This window comes from Melitaea cinxia, chromosome 7 (assembly GCF_905220565.1).
Source record: "Melitaea cinxia chromosome 7, ilMelCinx1.1, whole genome shotgun sequence".
Lineage (NCBI taxonomy): Eukaryota > Metazoa > Arthropoda > Insecta > Lepidoptera > Nymphalidae > Melitaea > Melitaea cinxia.
In genome coordinates, this window is record NC_059400.1 from 865,223 (window position 1) to 887,782 (window position 22,560).

At 34.2% G+C, this 22,560-nt stretch overlaps 1 non-coding gene across 1 annotated transcript; it reads right to left on the reverse strand.

Moving 5' to 3' along the window:
* Positions 1–13,894: 13,894 nt before the first annotated feature.
* On the reverse strand, positions 13,895–13,967 carry Trnar-ccu. The gene has a single exon. It is a non-coding gene; the product is annotated as a tRNA-Arg (tRNA).
* Positions 13,968–22,560: the final 8,593 nt, after the last annotated feature.

Sequence of the window (22,560 nt, forward strand, 5' to 3'; positions counted from 1 at the left end):
TTGCCCTGATGATGAGAATTTGTGTTGAGAGATTTTACCATGATTTCTAAATATTTGACAAATTATAATTATTTTTATGCTGGTTTGTATTTATTTTACTTTACGTAGTAGAAGCTTATAATTATACAGCAGTTACTTAAACGATATTAATATTATTATCGATTAATAGTTTTCTACATAGTACCTACATACTAATACTTTTCTGAAAAAATATTTATGTTAAAATGGTGATATTTTTAGGTACAGATTTTATATTTACGTGATATATATTTAATTCGATAACTGTAATTTATTGTTGAGAATTTAAATTCCTGATAGTCCTAATGCGAGTACACGTTCAAATACTTTCATCTTCAAAAAACTTCTACGTTAACCTAAAAACGTAAGAAGTCCAGACTAATTTATATTAAAATTCATAATAAAACACAGTCTCGTCGCACAATTAATTAAAATTTATAATAGCTTCCTGTCGTTTGTGCCGTGTAGGTTTTCGAATATATCGCCGTAATTAAAGCTTAATAACTATTAGAGATGACACGCATCGCAAATTACATCCGATTCCGCCGATTTTGTGAACTTCAATTTCAATCTTAGGACAATGTTGTATGACAGGCGATAGAACACTATTTCTTTTTCGCGTTACATGTATAGAAGAAGATTTGAAAAAAATATAAAAATCAAAGTTCACATAATACTAAGTCTTAAAATAGCTGCTAATACCTATATTTTAGTGTATCATAAATATATTCGGATGTGATTGATTTGCTTTAAAAATAAATAGAAAATTAAATGTGAGCTAACGTGATGAAAATAATAATTGCAAAAACGTAATTCAATATTAACAGTCCTCAGTCCAGTGTGATAAAATTTCTCATGGAATTACGTGTATTTTTTTTATTTTACTTTTAATTTATTATTGTACTTTATTTTTAAGTTTAAATAGTTTGAACGTATTACTCTTTTCTTGTTTATTATCACAAGCTAATTTCATATCATCTCATAGCTGTCCAGCCTTCAAACCGAAACCTAACAAAGATAAACAAGAATTATAACCATACTTTAATTTTACAATCTAAATTATTACAATCATCGTGACATGAAAGTAGGACGGGACATTACCGTCTTGACGCAAGCTGGTCGAGCGAACGTACTGTAACACCTTGCCCGTCGTGCCAGGCATTTTCTGGCAACTTGCCTTATATTTTTTTACACTTTCCCTCGTTTTTGAAATAAGCGATATTTCACAGGTAATCTGTCGTATGTACCGCGGGAGCGACGGCAGCTGTTTGCCGATCTTGCGTTAATTTATTCAAGCTCTCTTTATTTCAAATGAAACGCAAGGAATGCCATTCAGTTTTGAAAGAGTTATATTGTTTTATTATTATCGTACGTCAGATGTTTTATTTTTGCGTCTGTTAAATTATTCTGATAATCTGTAGTTATATCATTTTAGTCAACAGCTTACAATAATCTGATAAGGATAGTTTATGAAAACTTGGACAGCTTACGTAGCCGCACAGCTGTGTGACTACGGCAATAAAGAATATAGCCACTCCCTCTCTTCCCGTGGGTGTCGTATGAGCCGTAAAGCCGACCGATGGCGGGATAACCATCCAACTTCTGGCTTTGAAATACACAGGCCGAAGACGGGCAGCAGCGTCTTCGTTGCGACAAAGTCAGCCCTGCAGTCACCAACCTGCCTGCACAGCGTAGTGACTATGGGGCAACATACATGAGTTCACGCCATTTTTTGGCGCGATCTTTTGGAGGCCTATGTCTAACAGTGGACTGAGATAGGCTGAAGTGATGAAAAGTGTCCGAATTATTTGCGATATTAGCAATTTAGCTCACAAACGTTCATAAAGATTTACAAAACGGCGCAAGGTTATTTTAGTCACAATAATGTTATTCCAACATTACGAAATTATTGAATTAATGAGATTACCAAAACTGTTCAAGCCATCTCATGTCTATAGTCTGAATACCGAACTTACATTGTGACAGACGAACTGTGGACAAAATGTGGCAATTTACGGTTTATGGTAGTCGAAAATTCCTAATCTCAATCTAATGAGTTCAACCTGAGTTCGAGTATGTATTATTTATCTCTTTTTTACAATGTCGACTTGGCAGTGATCGTTGGCACCTACGATCTCTACCTAGAGTCTAGGCATGCCGGTGTCTGAGGCGCGCATGCCGAATTAATGGGTACTAAAATTAAATAACAATAAAATGATAGGTAACTGGCGCGAGAATGGACTGTAAATGTCGATTCGATTGGCTTGTATTATTTATTAGAATATGTTCTCCACAAAATACGATGGAAATATCTTGAAATTGGAATAGACAGATATTATTGAAACGATCGCTCTGGTATAATGGTATGTGTGCCATGTCGGTAGCGCCCAAAAATCAGGGATTCGATTCCCACTCGGAGTGGATATTTGTGTTTCTGCAAATATTTATTTCTGGTCTGGTTATTAGTCCTTGTGGATCTCCCCACCGTGTCTTGTAAAGCACGTTAAGCTTTCGGTCCCAGTTGTTATCATATACACCTGATTGTGATCGTTACAGCATATTGATCGTAACAGCGTGGTGGATTAAGCTCTGATCCTTCTTCTACACGGGGAAAGAGGCCTATGACCAGCATATTACAGATATTATTTAATTATTGAAAAGTTAGGTGATATTTTTTTCAAAATTAACCAATACCTTTTTAACCTCATTGAAGAAGATCACTGCTTTACTTTTATGGGTTATTGTGGTCTACTATGATGTTTTATGGTCTACAAAATACAACTGACATACCAAAAATACCGTTATATTAAACGGAAAACTTCGTACTTGCATTTTTTTATACTTCAATTATTTAAATCTATTTTGTAAACCTTGTATAGATCGTAACGTACATAAATAAATAATTACCAAATTTGGCTCAGTCGCTTGGAAGCCACACATTCCCTTTTATTTCTGTTAGAGAGGTAAAAATTCTTCGAACCTTGGTTACCATTCGAAATTGAAGCTCATGTCACTTTCCTACTTTTATGGGTCGTTGCGCGATGTTTAATGGCCTACGACATATAGAAGACAGACTAAAGAATACTGTAATATTAAAATACGTCCCGGCACCTGTGTGGATCACCTGCGATAAACATCAGATAATTTTGTCTTCAGATTTATTTGATGTGAGTTTTCAAAGTTTTTATTATGTGTCAAGATTTAAAATGTTCCAAGAATATATATTTTTTCGTAACTTCTAAAAAGTTACATTATGTGCATTAAGAATCTTAAATTTATCATCGCCACAATTACGTATTTAAATTTTGCTATGGTGTAATTTACGTCAATATTTATTACCTAAGAAAGTAAAAATAAATTATTTAGAAATTCTCGAACAGAACTTTCGAGACATTCAATATTTTAATAATGATATTCAAATGTTTCTTTGACGTAAATTATTAATATGTCATTTGGAATATCACAGGTCCGTAGGAATTTTTCAAAGTATTTGACGACTCCAATGTCGGAAGCAGTCAAGATAATTTCATTGTTGAATTGCTGATTGTGATTAGGGCATTATGAGATTGACATTTTTAGCCTAGCTGTAAAAAGTCCCAAAATCAAACTAGAGAAAAAAAAAAACTGTACTCAAGTTATGTCGCATTCATGTGGTGTGTACGGTAGCCAGAGCTCCTGGAGAGAAAGATCCATGGAAAATTCTATGAGCAAAATTCTACATGAAACGTGAAACTAAAGACGTAGAAAAACGAGTTGCCGAGGATACAGATATGAATTATTATTTCCTACGAAATATATGAATAGTAAATCAAAACGAAATAAAAAAATTAATTTATATTTCACATAATTCTTTTTGGCAAACTTTTTATTTTTAATGTATTTCTTGTCGAAGATCGGATTACATATCTGTTAGAAATGTCACTTCCGCAATTTGGGCGAGGACAATGAATTGCTAAAAACATTTTATTCTTCGGTGATTATAATTTTTTTTATCATAAACATTTTTCTGAGTAATTTTTTTTATTTACAAATTAGAGGAAGAGATGCTGAGAAAATCAGTTAAAATGTAAAAGAAATTTTAATTAATACCTTAATTCATACAAGCACGCTTCATTGCTTTAGTAAAATTCGATTAAAATATTGTTTTTTTTTTCGTTTCTTATAAATGTACTATTTACATGTAAATTTTATTATTTTTATTTTATTAAGATACATATAAGACTATAAAATACAATTACTAATAATAAGATGCCACATAAACTCATTCGAGGTTTACCGGACATCAGTATTGTCGACATTATCAGTAGGTAACTAGGTGTATATAATAATATATTCCACTTAATGTTGAAGTACATCATTTTATTATCAAAGCATTTATGAGTTATATAATAATCGTCATACATAATAATAATGCTTATATAAATAATATACTCGTATATACAAATAAATAAATATATGACACACAGACCCGAGTCGCAAATCGAACATAATTACAACCTCTGGAGCAGAAAACAAGGCAACTTCACACTGCGCTGACGGGCTAGTTAAAGTTTTATAGTTCTTTTAATTTATCAAAGCTTACTTTTGAAGTTCTTATCGTGAGAGTTAAGTCAAAATTAAATAATCTTTTCCCAAAAATAAATGCGAATGATTTAAAAAGTATCAAATCAACGCGGGTGAAGTTGCAAGGGGTGCTTACTGTGAGTCAGTCTTCGTCTTAAAGTATCAAGTACCTTCGTCCCAAGGGCATGATATTTTTTATCATCCCCTGTAAATTGCTATCCGATAGCCAGGTCGCGGAGGCAATTAGACACGCTCTCATATTAAAAATATATGTTAAATTATGTAAAAAATATACAAAAATAATGTATATATTATTTTTATTCTTTTTATTATGAATCGGAATTGGATTTTTTTTTTGGATTTATTACAAATTTATATGTATTATGAGTTGAACATTTAGATTAAGCATAATAGTACTATGTTCATATTATTTGAAACATTTTAGTACTGTGTGTATCTTCTATCTATTATTTCTAGTAATGCTTATAAAAAATAGTCAAGTAAATACTTGACTATTTTGTTCCCGCTGGAACAGTCGATTTTTGATATGATATTAAAAATGGTTAAAAATGGTGGCGTGCTGCGTTGCTACGGCACTAAAGAATTTAGCCACCCCCTCTCTTCCCGTGGGTGTCGTAAGAGGCGACTAAGGGATAACAAGGTTCCACAACCACCTTGGAACTTAAGAAGCCGACCGATGGCGGGATAACCATCCAACTGCTGGCTTTGAAATACACAGGGCGAAGACGGGCAGCAGTGTCTTCGGTGCGACAAAGCCAGTACTGCGGTCACCAACCCGCCTGCCCAGCGTGGTGACTATGGGCAAAACACATGAGTTCACGTTATTTTTGGCGCAAACTTGTGGAGGCCTATGTCCAGCAGTGGACTGTATAGCCTGTAATGATGATGTAATGATGAGTTGAACATTTAGATTAAGCATAATATTACTATGTTCATATTATTTGAAACCTTTTAGTACTGTGTGTATCTTCTATCTATTATTTCTAGTAATGCTTACTTACTTGACTATTTTGTTCCCGCTGGAACAGTCGATTTTTGATATGATATTAAAAATGGTTTAGAATTACCCAATGTGTGGGTAACACAAAGATAAGTCGTACCTATGATTTTTTTTTTGTCTACCTACGTTGTTTTACTGGTTGATGTAGTTAAAGTCGGTTTTTTTTTAAGTAAAACTTCTTTACGCATGACTTAAGGAGTAAGCTGGTGAATGCGTGTCGAGAGCGTTATGAAAATTGTCGTAAGACGAGGCGAACGAAAGTTAAAAGGTATAAATTAGTGCAGATAGAAAGAGAGAGAATTACGTTTCGTATATTACTATAGGAACAAAGGACACTCATTTTTTTTTCGTTTCAGAGCAAACATAATTATTTGAAATCGGTAAAAATAAATGAAGTTGCTGAAATGAAGTTAAAATTACTGAGATAAAAAATCATAAAGTAGGTTAGTGCAGCAAGTTCGAGCTTAGATCTCAATTTCCTAACAAACAACAGCAGAGCACTAAAACATCGATAAATCTCCTCACTATATATAAATCGTATCGGCTCCTGAGTGTCAAGACAATAAACTATAAAACAAATGCACGTGCCAAGTCTAAAAACAAACAGATATGCAGTCAGCTCGTCAAGGTGTTCTGAGAGTTGTCACGTCTCTGTCGTACGTTTGTTTTGGCAAAGATGGCGCCTATCAACGTTTAGGGATGTACCTATTAGTTTCTTTTTTTCGATAATATTGAAAAAACAAATAACCTATTATGTCTCAATAAGTAATACGTAATAATGTAGCTACGTATTGTGTCTTATAGTTATTATCATTTACATTTTTGAAGGAGAATTTCTTTACGCACGCTTGACTTGAGTAAGTTGGTGAATAAGTGCCGAGAGCCTTACGAAAAATGTGATCGGGTAAGATGAACGGAAGTTGAAGCGGAGATATAGGTAAGTTAGTGAAGATAGAAAGAGAGAGAGTTACGTTTCATAAGTTTTACTTCAGACGTGTGGTCTAAAGCAAACTCGTTTTTTTTATTTGTAAGGGATTTTTATACTACTATTTCGGTAAACAAGCGTACGACTCACCTTATGATAAGCAATTACCGTATCTTATATACGCGCCTGCAATACGAGAAGCATCGCGAGCGCATTACCTTCTGACATACATAAAGTTGCAAATTTATTAAACATTAAACTTAAAATAATTATCGATAACTACAAAGCTCACCCCTATCCACTAATGACCACTGGCGTCCAGGTGAGATGTCCACACGTCGTTTGCGCGCCGGATTTCCGCTATACGCTAAAACGCCGTGTAATGTGTTCGAGATAACACGACACGAGCGAAAAAAAGAACATGTCGCCTTTCTTCGCATTTATTTTAGTAAACCGCTGCTTAGCGTTGATATATTATTTTCGTCGTTATTTTAATTATTAGAAATAAATTTTCTTTTTAGATTTATTATTTATATACACGCTGTAAAACGTTTCATGAATAATAATTCATATAATAATTGTGTTTGCTCGCAAACGAAAAAAGCCGACTCCAATTACATCGACAAGTAATAACAACGTAAGTAGACGAAAAACATTAATAAACACACTAGTCGTCACTACGATTTTCGAGTGTTTCCCTCAATTTATCTGGGATTCCATCATCATTTCCTGATTTCCTTATCATAGTACCACACTTGGTATATCTCCTTTCCAACAAAAAAAAAAGAATCATCAAAACTGGTAGAATTACATAAACGACGAAGTAATCCCCGAATTAAAAATAATCAATTAAATGCGCATTATTAGGCATAGTTTAAAAAAGTAACTCGTCAAATTTCAATCAAATTTAAACACGCACCAGCTTTCGATCAAACGAGAATCATAAAAATTGGTACAATCAGTAAAAAACTATGTGATCAGTAAAAAAAAACTTCGTTCTAGTACCTACTTGTCAATGTTAATTTGAAGTCGAACTTCATTTCGTTTACAAGCAAATACAATCATTTGTCCCCATAAGTCTCAATATTGCAAACGTCATCAAAATAATAAATACGTTTTGTTTACTATTGTAATACATTATACATTACATACATTTATATAATTATTTTATTATTATATAACAAATAAGAATATCGAAAGTGTGACAGGTGCGCCCGCCTAAGTATCGATCTGACAGGTAAGTGCGCTCTGATTGGTCGAAGTGCAAGGTAACGCAGGTAAACGCCGTCAACCGCCAATCAGAACTCAGGTGAGTCTTGTGTTATACAAGTGTTAGGAGGCGTAATCCTTTTCTGTGCTCGTCTGCCGTACAATTGGCTGACCTTTGTCTTGTTTTTTATAAATTGAAATTCAAATGTTATAAAATATAAATGTATTTTGCATTTTATTACTTATATACTTACTTATTTGATATACATATTAGTTTAAAGTTAATAGTAGAGCAAAAGTAAATGCAGATACGTCCTATCTACTACTAATAAATATACACAATACATAAATACAAATAAACATGATTTACTGGTTAATCACTGCCAAAAATGAAATATTTAAGCTTTAGAACAGGGGTTCCCAAACTTATTTTGTCTACTGCCCACTAAGAGAATAAATTATTTTATAGTGCCCCCTTTGAGCAATCTTTTAATGAATATTAGTTGATGTTCACAGGTTGTAGTCCAGAGTCCTTATAGATTAAATGACAAATCGCCCCACAAGCCTCAGCACAACGCCACCATTTTTTTTCTAGTTCTCTTACCGCTCTCTGCCCCCCTTTAGTACTGCAGCGCCCACAAGGGGACGTTATCTCCCACTTTGGGAAACACTGCTTTAGAACATATTCTTGATGATACACATTTGCGAAAACATGTAAAAAAAATACCCTTCAAAGCTATAATCTTCAATTTGAAACCTACGGATATGGCAGTAGTGTCATATAATTCGTTAAAAACAACACAAATTTTAATTGGTAAAACTGATGGTATGAATCTTAAAAACTATTATTTATTATTATCTACGACTTCGTTCGCGTTGCCATCTCCTTTTATTTAGCATCTAATTCAGCTTAAAACGAACCGTATGTTCAAAAGCTTGAGATATTTCGGATTGTAATTATTTGGATTTCTTGTGAATGTTATAACATCTGTAATTTCTAAGGCTTACAACTAAGTATATAAGTATTTCAACCTTCATTTTCTATGCGAATTCTCAATTTTGGCATAAAAATTATCTATGTCTAAGTCTGTAGTATGAAATATTATAATCCAACTTAAGTTTTTTTGAAATTTATTAAGTAGTTTTGAAATAAGGAGCAGAATGACTGGTACAAAAAAAAAGTTCCATTCTTGATTTGTGAATGAAGTGTTTTGTTTTCCAAAAAAACAAAATAATCAAATGTCGTGCAGAATCGGAGCTGTTATCGTTTTATTATGAAAACAGATTATTAAAAATAGAAAAATTGAAAATTTCCTCTATTATTTCAAATCTCATAAATATTATACAGTTTACGTTTATATAATAAAGTACGTTGCCAATAATGAGGGACTGGGTTTACTGTATTCAAGAATTCTCTAATTTATTTTGAAACGAATGTGTGAAAGATACGAGCGCAGTAAACACTGCATGGTCTGCGAAGAACATGATTATCTTTGTATATAAATGTTATAATTTACTCATACACACACACACACACACTTGTATAGTATGTAACAATAGATAAAAATTCTTATGTGTGCGCTGGGCTGCCAAAAATACTAGTGTGTGCATTTTTTATTTTATTATGACGTGTACGTGTATTGCCAAGGAAAATTTTGTTTTAATGTTCGTTGTATTTGACCAATTAACAGGTATAGTTCGCGTCATGTAAAAAGAACGCTGAAAGAAACTGGAGGGGGTGCGTTTGCGCATGGGTATACTCGCGCACAAGTACTACTGTTTTATTTTTTAATTAGGCTTTCACTCGCGGCTTCGTATAATGGTTATTGGCAGGTACATTAAAAAATACTAGAAATACAAGTGCGAATAATTCGGACTAAATAAGTATAAAAATTATCACTTTACAAAATCACAATTTTTTTTTAAACAAAAGCAATAACAAATTTTTTAGTTATTGAAATGTCGTATTCAAAAATAATAATTATCTGTACTCTCGATATTCGTATCTTAATAGTTTTTATGTGTTTAAAATGATAAATTGATAATTGTTTTTTAGTGAAATAAATAGTAAATGGAGAATTTTGTAATTTAAAACTTTTGTGCGCGATAATAATTTGAGTCGACGTCGAACTGTCAACCGCTGTCAACCAATAGCACACCGGCAAGCATGCGACAGTGATAAACACTCCCGTCCCCCTACCCCGTACCACCAAATAGACCGATAAATCGCTTCTGCGCAGCTTCAAGGCCAGCGTTCTTTTTACATGACGCGAACTATAGGAGTAGGTAGATATTATTGACTGCTGAGATGTCAGTCGCTGGCACAGCTTTTTGCCCTACTTAGGACCACAGTGTACAATGTTTATTACAAAATAATTATTTATATTAATTTTTACTGTAATCAAATTATATGTCTGGATTACTTCCAAAACTCCAATAATGAGTCTTAATAAGTAGAACAGTTTACAAATAAAGTGAGAAAAATAAAACGTAAAATATTACACAAAATTAAAATATCTTAGGGTTGTTTACGACATCTAAATCTGTTAAAGAATAATGACTAGGCTTATTTTACACGAAAATAAATAAATAAACGACTAGATATAATAAGAGATAAACGACGCCGCGTTGGCGCAACGGTCACAGCCATGGATTGTACCTGTTGCGCTGGCGGTTGCGGGTTCGATCACCGCACGTGACAAACATTTGTATTGGCCATACAGGTGTTTGGCGTAGTCTGGGTGTTTGTACAGTCCTTGTGGGTCTCCCCACCGTGCCTCGGAGAGCACGTTAAGCCGCCGGTCCCGGTTGTTATCATGTACACGTGATAACGATCGTTACTCATAGTAGAGAATATATCCGATCCGACAACCCACATGAGCAGCGTGATGGATTAAGCTCTGATCCTTCTCCTACATGGGGAAAGAGGCCTATGCCCACTAGTGGGATATTACAGGCGGAAGCGTAAATAATTAAAGGCCTCACACTCTTTGACTCCTAGTAAGAAATTTTCCAGTGTCGAGACATCAGTCATGTGTGTGTGACAGCAAACATCTGTATGATCGATACAAATGTTTATCGATAGCGAAGTTTCAATTAGCGACCACCAGCACAATAGCCAGTTACCTATGACCGTCACGCTAATGCGTCGTCAATACCACGGCATCTGAAATTACTTAGACGAAACCGCGCGGCGCAACTTGTAATAAATTATAAACAAAACTTTATCCTACTTTTCGTTAAATATAAACCTCTGTGCAATGCCATAAATCATATACCACACAAATATAATCTTTAAATCAATGATATAAGGTCTATTATATCTTAAACATATTAACCAATTCAGTTATTATATTTACTGTACATAAATCCGTGATATTCTGATAGGATAGTTCTCGGAATCATTAAATTGCTCCAAATATAACATTCTCCGCATTAAGGATAGCTGTCCAGTGTTGCGTAACGATATGTTACGAAGCGTTGCACTTAAACGCTCAGATCACAGGATGAAGACTTTATTAGTTCGTGTGAATTTTGTTAATAACGAGATATATAAAACTAGGTGCGACCTGTGGTTTTACCTGTGTGGCGATTGATCTGTGAGAATGTCGGGATGAAGGTAAAATATATGTCACTCTGAATTTCAAGTTACGTATGTATCATGTTTTAATTTAGTTACAGATATACATTGAAGAGTTATCATTACCATTTTAAATTTACTTCAGCCTATTGCAGTCCACTGCTAGACATAGGCCTCCCTAAGTTCGCGCCAGACATCCCGGTTTTCCGCAATCCTCGTCCAGCCTACACCGGCAATCTTACGTAGATCGTCAGTCTAAAGGACCGGAGGACGTCCCACACTGCGTTTTCCAAGACGCGGTCTCCACTCCAGGACCCGTCTGCTCCAACGGCCATCGGTCCCGCGACACAGATGACCAGCCCACTGCCACTTCTACTTGCGGATTCTATGGACTATGTCGGTTCCTTTCGTTCTCTCGTGGATAGTCTCATTTCTAATCCTATCTTTGAGAGAGACCCCAAGCATAGACCGTTCCATTGCACGTTGAGCGAATATAAACTTGTGGACTATTCCCTTCGTCAGTGTCCACGTCTCGGTTCCGTATGTTAACACAAGCAGGACGCATTGCTCGAAGACTTTTGTCTTCAAGCATTGCGGAATCTTCGAAGTGAACCATTTTTTATTAATAATATTAAATATGGAGCTCCTGCAGGGATTAGTCGGCATCGCGCTTAGGATGCTTCTGGTGTTACAAGCGTCTATAGGCTAATCTACTGCTCACCTGATGCTAGTCTACGGCTCACCTGCCGTATGTTTGTTTGCCGACCTAGTTGTAGAAAATAAAAGACTCAAAACAAGGTATTTTTGTGAATATTACTTTATTACTGTAATGATTAATTCGCGACCAATAACGTAGATCATGCGTGAAATTAAATATTTATAATTTTCTTATTTGCTTTTTTTATTATTATACGTATGTATGTCCATCTACTATCTACATTTCGCATTTGTTTAGAGTTTTTACCTGTTGATAAAAGCTCTTATATTATTTTTTCATCCTCTTTAACACAAACATTTGTTCGTATCGCTTATAACTCTAATATTAAAAGTATTTACTTGATTAAAATACCCCCAAAATTGTAGTCGCATTTGAGTTAACTATTCGCCATTTTGTGTTTTAACATTTTTATCATATAGATATAGAATTATATTCACAAGAGAGTAATAGATATGTAAAAATAGTAACTTGGAAAAATAGAAACATAAATATACTTTTAAATTCTTGCAAGTCGCATAAAGAAAGATAAACGGGGTGAAAATTACGTGTTGTCTATATGTACAAGATCAGTGGCGTGCGTGGTGCGTCAACAGGTACACGTAGTGACAAGTGAAGATGATATTTTTAATAAAATACCACTACTAATTCCTTTAGTTCAAAGAATTTTCTCGGTTTTTGAAGTTATTATTAAACTTGCTAAATTTAAAAACTTATATTGTCTTAGTGTATAAAGTATTATTTCGCTTTAATCTAGAAACATTATTTTTTAATTTAGATAATATTGGTTTTTTAACCAACTTCAAATAAGGAGGAGGTTACTCAATTCGACCGTATATATAAAATATATATTTTATGTATGTTCGGGGATAGCTTCGTCGTTTATGAACCGATTTTGATAATTCTTTTTTGTTGGAAAGGAGATATCCTAAGTGTGGTACCATGATAAGAAATCCAAGATCTGATAATGGAATCCCAGAGAAATCGAGGGAAGCCCTCAAAAATCCGCATAAGTTTTTAGTGGGTGTACCGGTTTTGATAATTTTTAATTTAATCGAAAGCCGATGTTTATCATACGGTCACATTTCAATTTCATCGAGATCTGATTACAACTTTTGGAGTAATCTTTGATAATGCGTACTTACTTGACTATTTTTTCATCTAGCTACGTTGTATTATTTCTCGATGTAATTGAAGTCGATTTTTTTCGTTTGCCAGCAAACACAATTATTATTAACCTGCTCGTTGTTTAAAGATTTGTGGGAACTCAAAATTATTTATGTATATTATATTTACATGTGTTACACATATAGCACCCACACTAGTACAAAAAGCGGTTATTTTAATATTACAAACAGACACTCCAATTTTATTTATTTGTATGGATATAGATTTATAAAGTCAGGAACGATCTAAAAAGTTCTTTGAAAACCGTGATTTTATAGGAGTTTAAAAATAAGTCTGTCATTGAATTTCAGATATCGATATTAAATAGCTTAAATAAGTGGCATAGCTAAAGATTTCTATGTGATTAACGAATTTATTTAATAATCTTAAAATAACCTATACTTTACAAATTTTCAAAAAAAAATATATACAGTACATAGTTGTTTTATTTAGTTAGCTGTAAATAGACGTAAAACGTAAATTAAAACAATAAATTTAGAAGTAATAGTTTAACGCCTTTCTCAAGAAACAATTGTATATGAAAGGGCATCCAGAAAATTTCTAAATATATTCAATTGTCCTAAATTTAAACGGTTACACTGTATTATAAATACCGATATAAAAAAAAAAAAATTAAAATAAAAAATAAATAATAATACATGAATTTTAAAAATGTAATGAATAATATAATTCTCATACCCCTGGTGGGACTCGAACCCACAATCCCCGGCTTAGGAGGCCGATGCCTTATCCATTAGGCCACAGGGGCGATGAATTCTATGCGTTAAAATTCACATCACATTTACTTGAGGAAATGCCGTTCCAATAGAAGTAACCTTGCAAGGTGTAACCTTGAACTTGAGTGATCTTATATGTATATGAGGATCTTGAAATACTTCTTGAAGAATAAGAATTTATTTTTGAAATAAGTTAGTTGTCTACTGACACTAGTGAGTCATATATTTATTTTTATGTCTACCCTCAAATAAAGTTTGTTGGCGCTATGTAGTGATACTTTTTTTTTTGAATTTTTAATTCGATTTCCACATGGTTAAGGTGATATGTATATTTCCAAAAGAAATTTTAATATCTATCTAAGGTATACCGTCACTGTCTTATTTACGACCGTGTCTATTATTAAGCATTTTAATTTGTATAATGGGTTTTGACAGACACCAACATAGGTTTTCGGCTTACTAGGGGCCATTATTACGCTGTCGCTGTTGTTCTAAAGTTTTATCACATCTGTCAAAATACTATTAGGTATTAATATAAAGTAAATTTTATTTGGATAATTATTTACCGTTCATAAAATATCACAAATACCAATAAGCTAATTTCAACTCGAGATAAAAACCGATCGAATTTCACGAACGATTTGTCATTGTCATAAAAATTTTTTCATCAGAATCGTCCAATCAGAACCGGTATAACAAGGTAAACACGTGTCAATCAAGACGCTCCCTCCGGGGTGGTAAATCACCCCTCATCTTGAAGACTCGCGCAGAGTAGGTTCTCATGCAGCATAAAAGTTATCTGGAAATTCGAAATGTCTTATATATTTTTTTTTATTAGTATATTTAGTTTAAATAATGTGTCTAACTTCTCACCAAGTTTGTAGAATTAGAAAGATTTCTAAATTTCTTTATTTGTATATCTAAGATTTTATTTTTGTGTTACCCACATTAGGAATTCTAAACATTTTTGAATATCATATCAAAAATTGACCGCTCCAGCGGGGTTCGAACCCGCGTCTCCGACGTACCGTGTCGGCGCTCTAGCCAATTAAGCTATGGAACGATGCACCCGCTCGAGCGAAATTTTCGATATGATACTTTTTAATTTCGGTTTAAGCGAACCGTGGCGCCGTCTATAGTGAGCTCTTTACAGAAACCCGTAACTATTCAAAGTTTCATATTACAATGAAAATCTTTGACCTGAATCTTTGATTGTAATATGAAACTTTGAATAGTTACGGGTTTCTGTAAAGAGCTCACTATAGACGGCGCCACGGTTCGCTTAAACCGAAATTAAAAAGTATCATATCGAAAATTTCGCTCGAGCGGGTGCATCGTTCCATAGCTTAATTGGCTAGAGCGCCGACACGGTACGTCGGAGACGCGGGTTCGAACCCCGCTGGAGCGGTCAATTTTTGATATGATATTCAAAAATGTTTAGAATTCTTTATTTGTATAGGTTTGTCCTGGAGTGGAGACCGCGTGCTGGCAAACGCAGTATGGGGCGTACTCGGGCCCGCTGGACCGACGATCTACGTAAGATTGCCGATGGTGGCTGCATGAGGATTGCGGAAAACCGGGATGTTTGGTGCGAACTTGGGGAGGCCCATGTATCGCAGTGGACTGCGACAGGCTGAAGTGAAGTGAAGGGATGTAAACATAGGACTGAACCTAGTAATGAAAAAAACTAACTCTGATTCAAGAAAGTTAAATTAAAAAAATCTAGTATAGTAAGTATTATAAAGCTGAATACTTTATTTGTTTGTTTTTTAAACACGGTAGTCTATAGAACTACTGATTCAATTGGAAAATTATTTTTGTGTTGTTGGCCATTTACCGAGGAAGGGCCATTTTTTCTCATTTATGGGGCACAGTTATGTTATGTTATAATTTTTTTTTAAATAATGCTACGACCAGAAACTAATTTGCATATTTCTTATAAATTTATTATATCTAATCCAAAATATATTAATGATTATATCTAATATATTAATGATTAAAATATATTATATAAATACTAATTTTTGCTAATTTGGTGTAAATTTTCAATTAGATAATAGTTAACGATATTTTAAGGAAAAAAATGGAACTTATAGAAGAACATTTCAGACCAGAATCAAAATATACTGACACACACGCTCACGCAAACACACCCACACGCATAGGCACAGTACACACATACACTCACACACAACTGTCAAAAATGTAAGTAAAAAAAACCAAATGTAAGCCACGAGCTCTGTTCCAGCGTACTCTGGACAGAAGGATGAACAGTAAGCGTACGTTTAATGGCGTTCCGATTGAGTTTTTATTTACGAACCCGCCGCAAGTGCCGCATTTATATGTTAATCGCGAGCAGCGCCGGGGGAAATGTCTATAGTCGCCCCTTACAGGTTTTTAATGAATTAGACAATTTACTCGTGCCCCTTTTAGGGATTGAAATTTCTTTTCGTGTTCTTTTTTTAAATGGAAACTACCTTTAACCGTTATGAGTCTTTCTTAATATTTTTGTTTTAATTGTTTGAGTTTTAAATATTAGATTATAAATTAGTCAAAAAAATGTCTAAAGTGTGTTAGTAACGAAATGAAACTTCTTTGGCAAATTAATTTTTAAGTCTCGTTTATATTTATAAAAATCTAAAGCTTAAGATTTTCGTTCCAGTGCCATTGGAAAAAACGTTGCCGTTTCATCAAAACTTTGCCGTTTTATCCGTAAAAATTTTACCCCTAACCCTAAAGAAGTTTCACTTCAACAATATTTTACACTGGAAACGGAGTGGCATTCGGATCCAGAGCCCTCGGAGCAGAAAGTAAGATCACTGCGAACTATACCAACGACCTAGTCCCACTCTTTTCAATTTAAGTCAGCTCACATTGACATTGACAGTTATGGCGTTAAAGAAACAAAAATATAAACCAACCTCTTTACCTTCTTTCAATACAATTAATATTACGCGAACGTCCCCCGTGTCCTCAGGAATGTCATTGTCTCCTATTATTAATAGTCTGTGCACATGTTTTCACGTTTATAATTCTATTTCTGGGCCTATTTGAGACGGTCTTATAGCCTCCTGCGTCGATTTAATTATCACAACTAAACGTATAACACGTGTTTTTATTACTTTTTTGATAATAAATCAAAGGATATAACTGCAAAAACTTATTAATATTTGTGTTTTCAAGATTCCTAAGAAAAAAGAAAGAAAAAAAACCTAATCTATTCTAATTGATTTGTACACAAAATCTTCCAGATACCGCAATGCCCGTCTTTTCAGATAAGTAAAGGCCCCAAGCCTCCAAGGTTCATTTCTGCATATTTGGCACAGTTGGGTAATTATAAATTGAACAACTCAAATGCATTACTTATTTATTAATTTTTTATCATACCCTGATACAAAAAAAAGATTTACATATCAACAGAAAAAGAGATGTCCAAGAGGCGGATCTATCGCTAAATCAGCGAACTCTTCTAAGCAAACATAGGTACGCAACATTTACTCGTTATAAATAGATATATGACAATAAATATAATATGCATATATTAGTATAAACATACACTATATATTAAACTTACGATAAATTAAATATTGCAGAAGAAAAGGCTTGTAAAGTGGAAGCCAATATTATTATTTATTGGCTTTCTGTTCTGTCATTTATCGTAATAGCAGGGGAGCAATGATAATGTAGTAATCAGGATTAGTCCGTTGGCGCAGTTTGTAGTAACACTGCTTTCTGTTCCCCGAGTTGTGGGTTCAATTCCCGCCGGAGTATGCGTGTAATATTTCGACACCAACAATTTATACTACGCCAATTCGACTTTTCCATAAGTTTGTTTTTTAATGCGTACTTGACAAAGTGTGTTTTTATATGTAATAAAAATAATTGTGAAATTGCAATGAATAAATTAACTATTAAAGATACCAAATTTCAAAAAGGTTTCTTAATTAATATAAAAGGTATCACGTTTTTCCCTTTTATAAGCCTCTATTGTAAAGTTAACTTTTAAGAGTTAGCTTAGTATAAATTGCTGGTGTCGATTTGTACTCTTGAATATTAAACAGTCGGACAGCATTTCATTTTAGTCACTGAAAGATTTTAGGTCACTATAATTTAAAAATTTTTTTTTTCGTTGACATCCTACATTGTCATCTCTATAAATCGCTCCACGTTATTGTTTATTTTTTGGCTCAAGATCGAAGTGAAAACAAACGGTATCATCAAGGTGTGAGGACGAAGTTATTGAAATAAAATATGTTTTTAATAATGATGTGACACATGTGCGGTGTATTTTTGTTTAAATATTCTTACGACTTGAGGTACGATTTTTTTTTATACAACTAGGTCGGCAAACAAGCGTACGGCTTGCCCGATGGTTGGACTTGAAATACCAGAAGTATCAACGCAGCGGCACGCTTGCGATGTATATAATATTGTTTTCAAGCAGTGTTGTGTTCCTGTTGATGAGTAAGGTGACCATAGCTCGGGGGGGGGGACAGGGTCGGCAACGCGCTTGTGATGCTACTGGTGTTGCAGACGTCTATAAGCTACTGTAATCGCTTACCATCGGGTGAGCCGTGCGTTTGTTTGCCGACCCAGTTGTATAGATGAAAAAGTACACAATATAGGCTAATACGATTATATTAACGGCTTACGACGTATTGTTTTAAAAACAAAAACAACGAAAAATAGAACAAACGAATGCAAAATTTTAGTTACATACAAAAATACTCCAATGAGGCGTCGGTGTTACTTGAAAATATTTCTTCTATTCATTATAATATGATTAATGTGTATTGCAAGTCGGTTACGACGTAAACATTTAACACTTTGTCATTTTTAGTTGTGAAATCTATTATTTAAATCTTCAGAATAAATTGATATACGAGCTCAATCAATTGTTATCAATCGTTTTAAGTGTTTACAAACGCTCTGTTGAAAGGTTGCGAGGAAATTGATCGGGTTAAGTATTGCGAGGAGTAATCTCAACGCTAATGGTCACTGGTTCGATTCCCGCTAGGATGGTGCCAGGAATAACCACCAGTGGTGAGATGTTTACCACCTATTATATGTTGTTTTAGTTATTTGATAGTATACTGCAACTTAGGCTTTTCACATTATTTTTAACCGACTTCTAAAAAGTAGAATAGGATATTTTTTATGTGTGTTCGCGGATAACTTTTGATTTTGCTGATTCATTTTTTTGTCTCAAGGGTACCATGATAAAGAAAGCAGGATCTAATGATGGCATCCCAGAGAAATCGAAGGGAATTTTCAAAAATCGTAGTGTATTACTTGTCGATGTAATTGAAGTTGGTTTTTTTTCGTTAGCTAGCAAACACAATTATATTTTATATACACTTCAGCCTGTAATATCCCATTGCTGGGCATAGGCCTCTTTCTCCATGTAGAAGAAGGATCAGAGCTTAATCTACCACGCTGCTCCAATGCGGCTTGGCTGATGTATTTCCTACTATGAGTAACGATCGCTATCAGGTGTACATGATAACAACCGGGACCGACGGCTTAACGTGCTCTCCGAGGCACGGTGACGAGACCCGCTAGGACTGCACAAACACCCAGACCACGGTAAACACCTGTATGGCCAATACAAATGTTCCAACGTATGTATAAAAGTATGTTTAACAAAGAAAAGAAATAATCCACGTAACGAGACGAGAAAAAAAAAGTAAAACTTTTGAATAGTAACTAACGAGAGATCTTTGAAGAGATCAGAATGAGAAAACATGTTATACATACGATTCAGACTATAACATCCCGCTGCTGGGCGTGGACTTGTTCTCTGTAAATGAGAAATATCGGAACTTAATCCATCACGCTGCTCCACCACAGGTTGGCGGATATATTTCCTACTAATACAATACAATACAATACAATACAATACAATACAAATACTCTTTATTGTACACTATCAGGGAAAAAATTTTACACCGTAAAAGAAAATATAGACATGTACAAAAGGCGGTCTTATCGCTAAAAGAGCGATCTCTTCCAGACAACCTCTAGCATGAAAAGGACATGACTAAAGAATGGCATGGAGGTGTACATACATAATATATACATATAATACGTAAATATACATATACACATTACACACACATACACACACATACTACTAATAGTAACTACTATATATAATAGTAATACTAAGAGTAACGATAGCTATCTGTTGTATATGATAACAACCCGATGACCGACATGTTAACGTGCTGTCCGAGGCATGGTGGGGAGAGATAAGGACAGACATTCAAACCATAAAGAAATGTTCGTAAAAATACAAATGTATGGATATGAGAGCACGAGCACGAGCACGGGTCGTACCCAAAACCACCGGTTGTTAGATGCGTACATGGCGCGATCACCACTACACCGGAGCGGTCGTTATACATAGATCAGTCGTATTTGAGGCGATTTGATTTTACGTTGTCGATAAATAATTTATATACATTCTTGAAAAAATTTCATCTTCAAACAATAGTTTTACGCTGGGTGTAAATTACACCAATTTGGCTTATAGCGGATTTTGAAGTATATTATCACGCTAATCGTAGATTCTCTTTCATCACTAAACACACACCAAACTTTAAGATATTAATCTTTATACCGTTTGATTTTAAGTCTATTTTACAATGCACGTAGTTTGATCGGTAGATGAAATTAAAAAATTCAGAGCAGAAATCCGCATTAATAAAATTACCTATTTAACAGGAAATTATTACCCGGGAAATGAATACAGGCGATTGAGCACGCGTCCCATGTAAACATCTTAAGATAATATTATTATGGAGGGCATCTGTGTTTTGAATTGAGTATTCATAAAAATTTCGAACAATTATGCTTTCTCTAGCAACTGCAGTAAATCAATAAAAATTATTTTCTGTAAAAGTTTTGTTCAATCTGTATTTCATAAAGTTAGTGGTTGTCATTGTATTTTTACGAGATTTATTATGTATAGCAGAAATACAGACCTATACACGAAATAATCCTTTAAATTACAGCGCAAGTGTATGTCACAAATAAAACATTGTTTTTGTAAGACGGCACTAGTGTAATGTCATAAATAGTCTTGTTAACAGATAAAGACGTTATTATTTGACGCAGCATTAAAACAGCCTCGGGATTTAGTAAAAGAGTTCCTCTTGGTGACATACTTACCGTTCAATGTTAGATTATAAGACAATTTTAAAAGTGTCTCTTGATTGATTGATTAGGCTTAGAACATCCTACTGCTGGTCATGGGCCTAGTTTTACTTGTAGGAATAGGGTCAAAGCTTAATTCACTATGTCTATGATAACAACCGGAACCGACATCTTAACGTGCTCGCCGAGGTAAGAAGCACAACGGATTCTATTGGTAAATATTTCTATATTTATAGTCAGTAGACAACCCTGACAACCGACACACACAAACATATCATAGACAATTGTACAACCCTATTACATATCGACACGCAGTTCGTCTAGCGTTAATTTAAAACAAACAAAATGATATCAGGGAGTTCTCATCGCCGTTATAAATAGCCCTGACGTCAAATCAAGGTGTTTGAACTGATGGAGAGTGCAATCAAACAACAGGTCGATAGATGAAAAATGGACCACGAGGACGCCAGCTATTCTTATATAAATATATATGCGAATATAAATGCGAAAGTCATTCTGTCTGCCTACGGATTTTGTTAGATGAACTTACGATTTGTTTAATGAAAATTTAAAATATAATTGGAAACTTTTATATGTTCAACTGCTGGAGAAACGTATATTCATTTGTTTAAGAAGAATATGAAATTAAGTTTTTTAATCATCAATTTTGCTGCGAGAAAATAGTTAAGAATATGTTTCCTAAATTATAATATAAATAAATAAATATCTTATTATGTACGATTTTTATTTTTGTGTTACCCACAATTAGGAATTCTAAACATTTTTGAATATCATATCAAAAATTGACCGCTCCAGCGGGATTCGAACCCGCGTCTTCGACATACCGTGTCGACGCTCTAGCCAATTAAGCTATGGAACGATATACTCGCCAGAGCGAAACTTTTGATATGATGATTTTTACTTTCGGTTTAAGCGAACCGTGGCGCCGTCTATAGTGAGTTCTTTACAGAGACTCGTAACTATTCAAAGTTTCATATTACAATGAAAATCTTTGACAGGAGACGACACCATGCTATTTTAATATGTACGATTTTTATTTTTGTGTTACCCACAATTAGGAATTCTAAACATTTTTGAATATCATATCAAAAATTGACCGCTCCAGCGGGATTCGAACCCGCGTCTTCGACATACCGTGTCGACACGGTATGTCGAAGATTTTTGATATGATATTCAAAAATGTTTAGAATTCCTAATTGTGGGTAACACAAAAATAAAAATCGTACATATTAAAATAGCATGGTGTCGTCTCCTGTCAAAGATTTTCATTGTAATATGAAACTTTGAATAGTTACGAGTCTCTGTAAAGAACTCACTATAGACGGCGCCACGGTTCGCTTAAACCGAAAGTAAAAATCATCATATCAAAAGTTTCGCTCTGGCGAGTATATCGTTCCATAGCTTAATTGGCTAGAGCGTCGACACGGTATGTCGAAGACGCGGGTT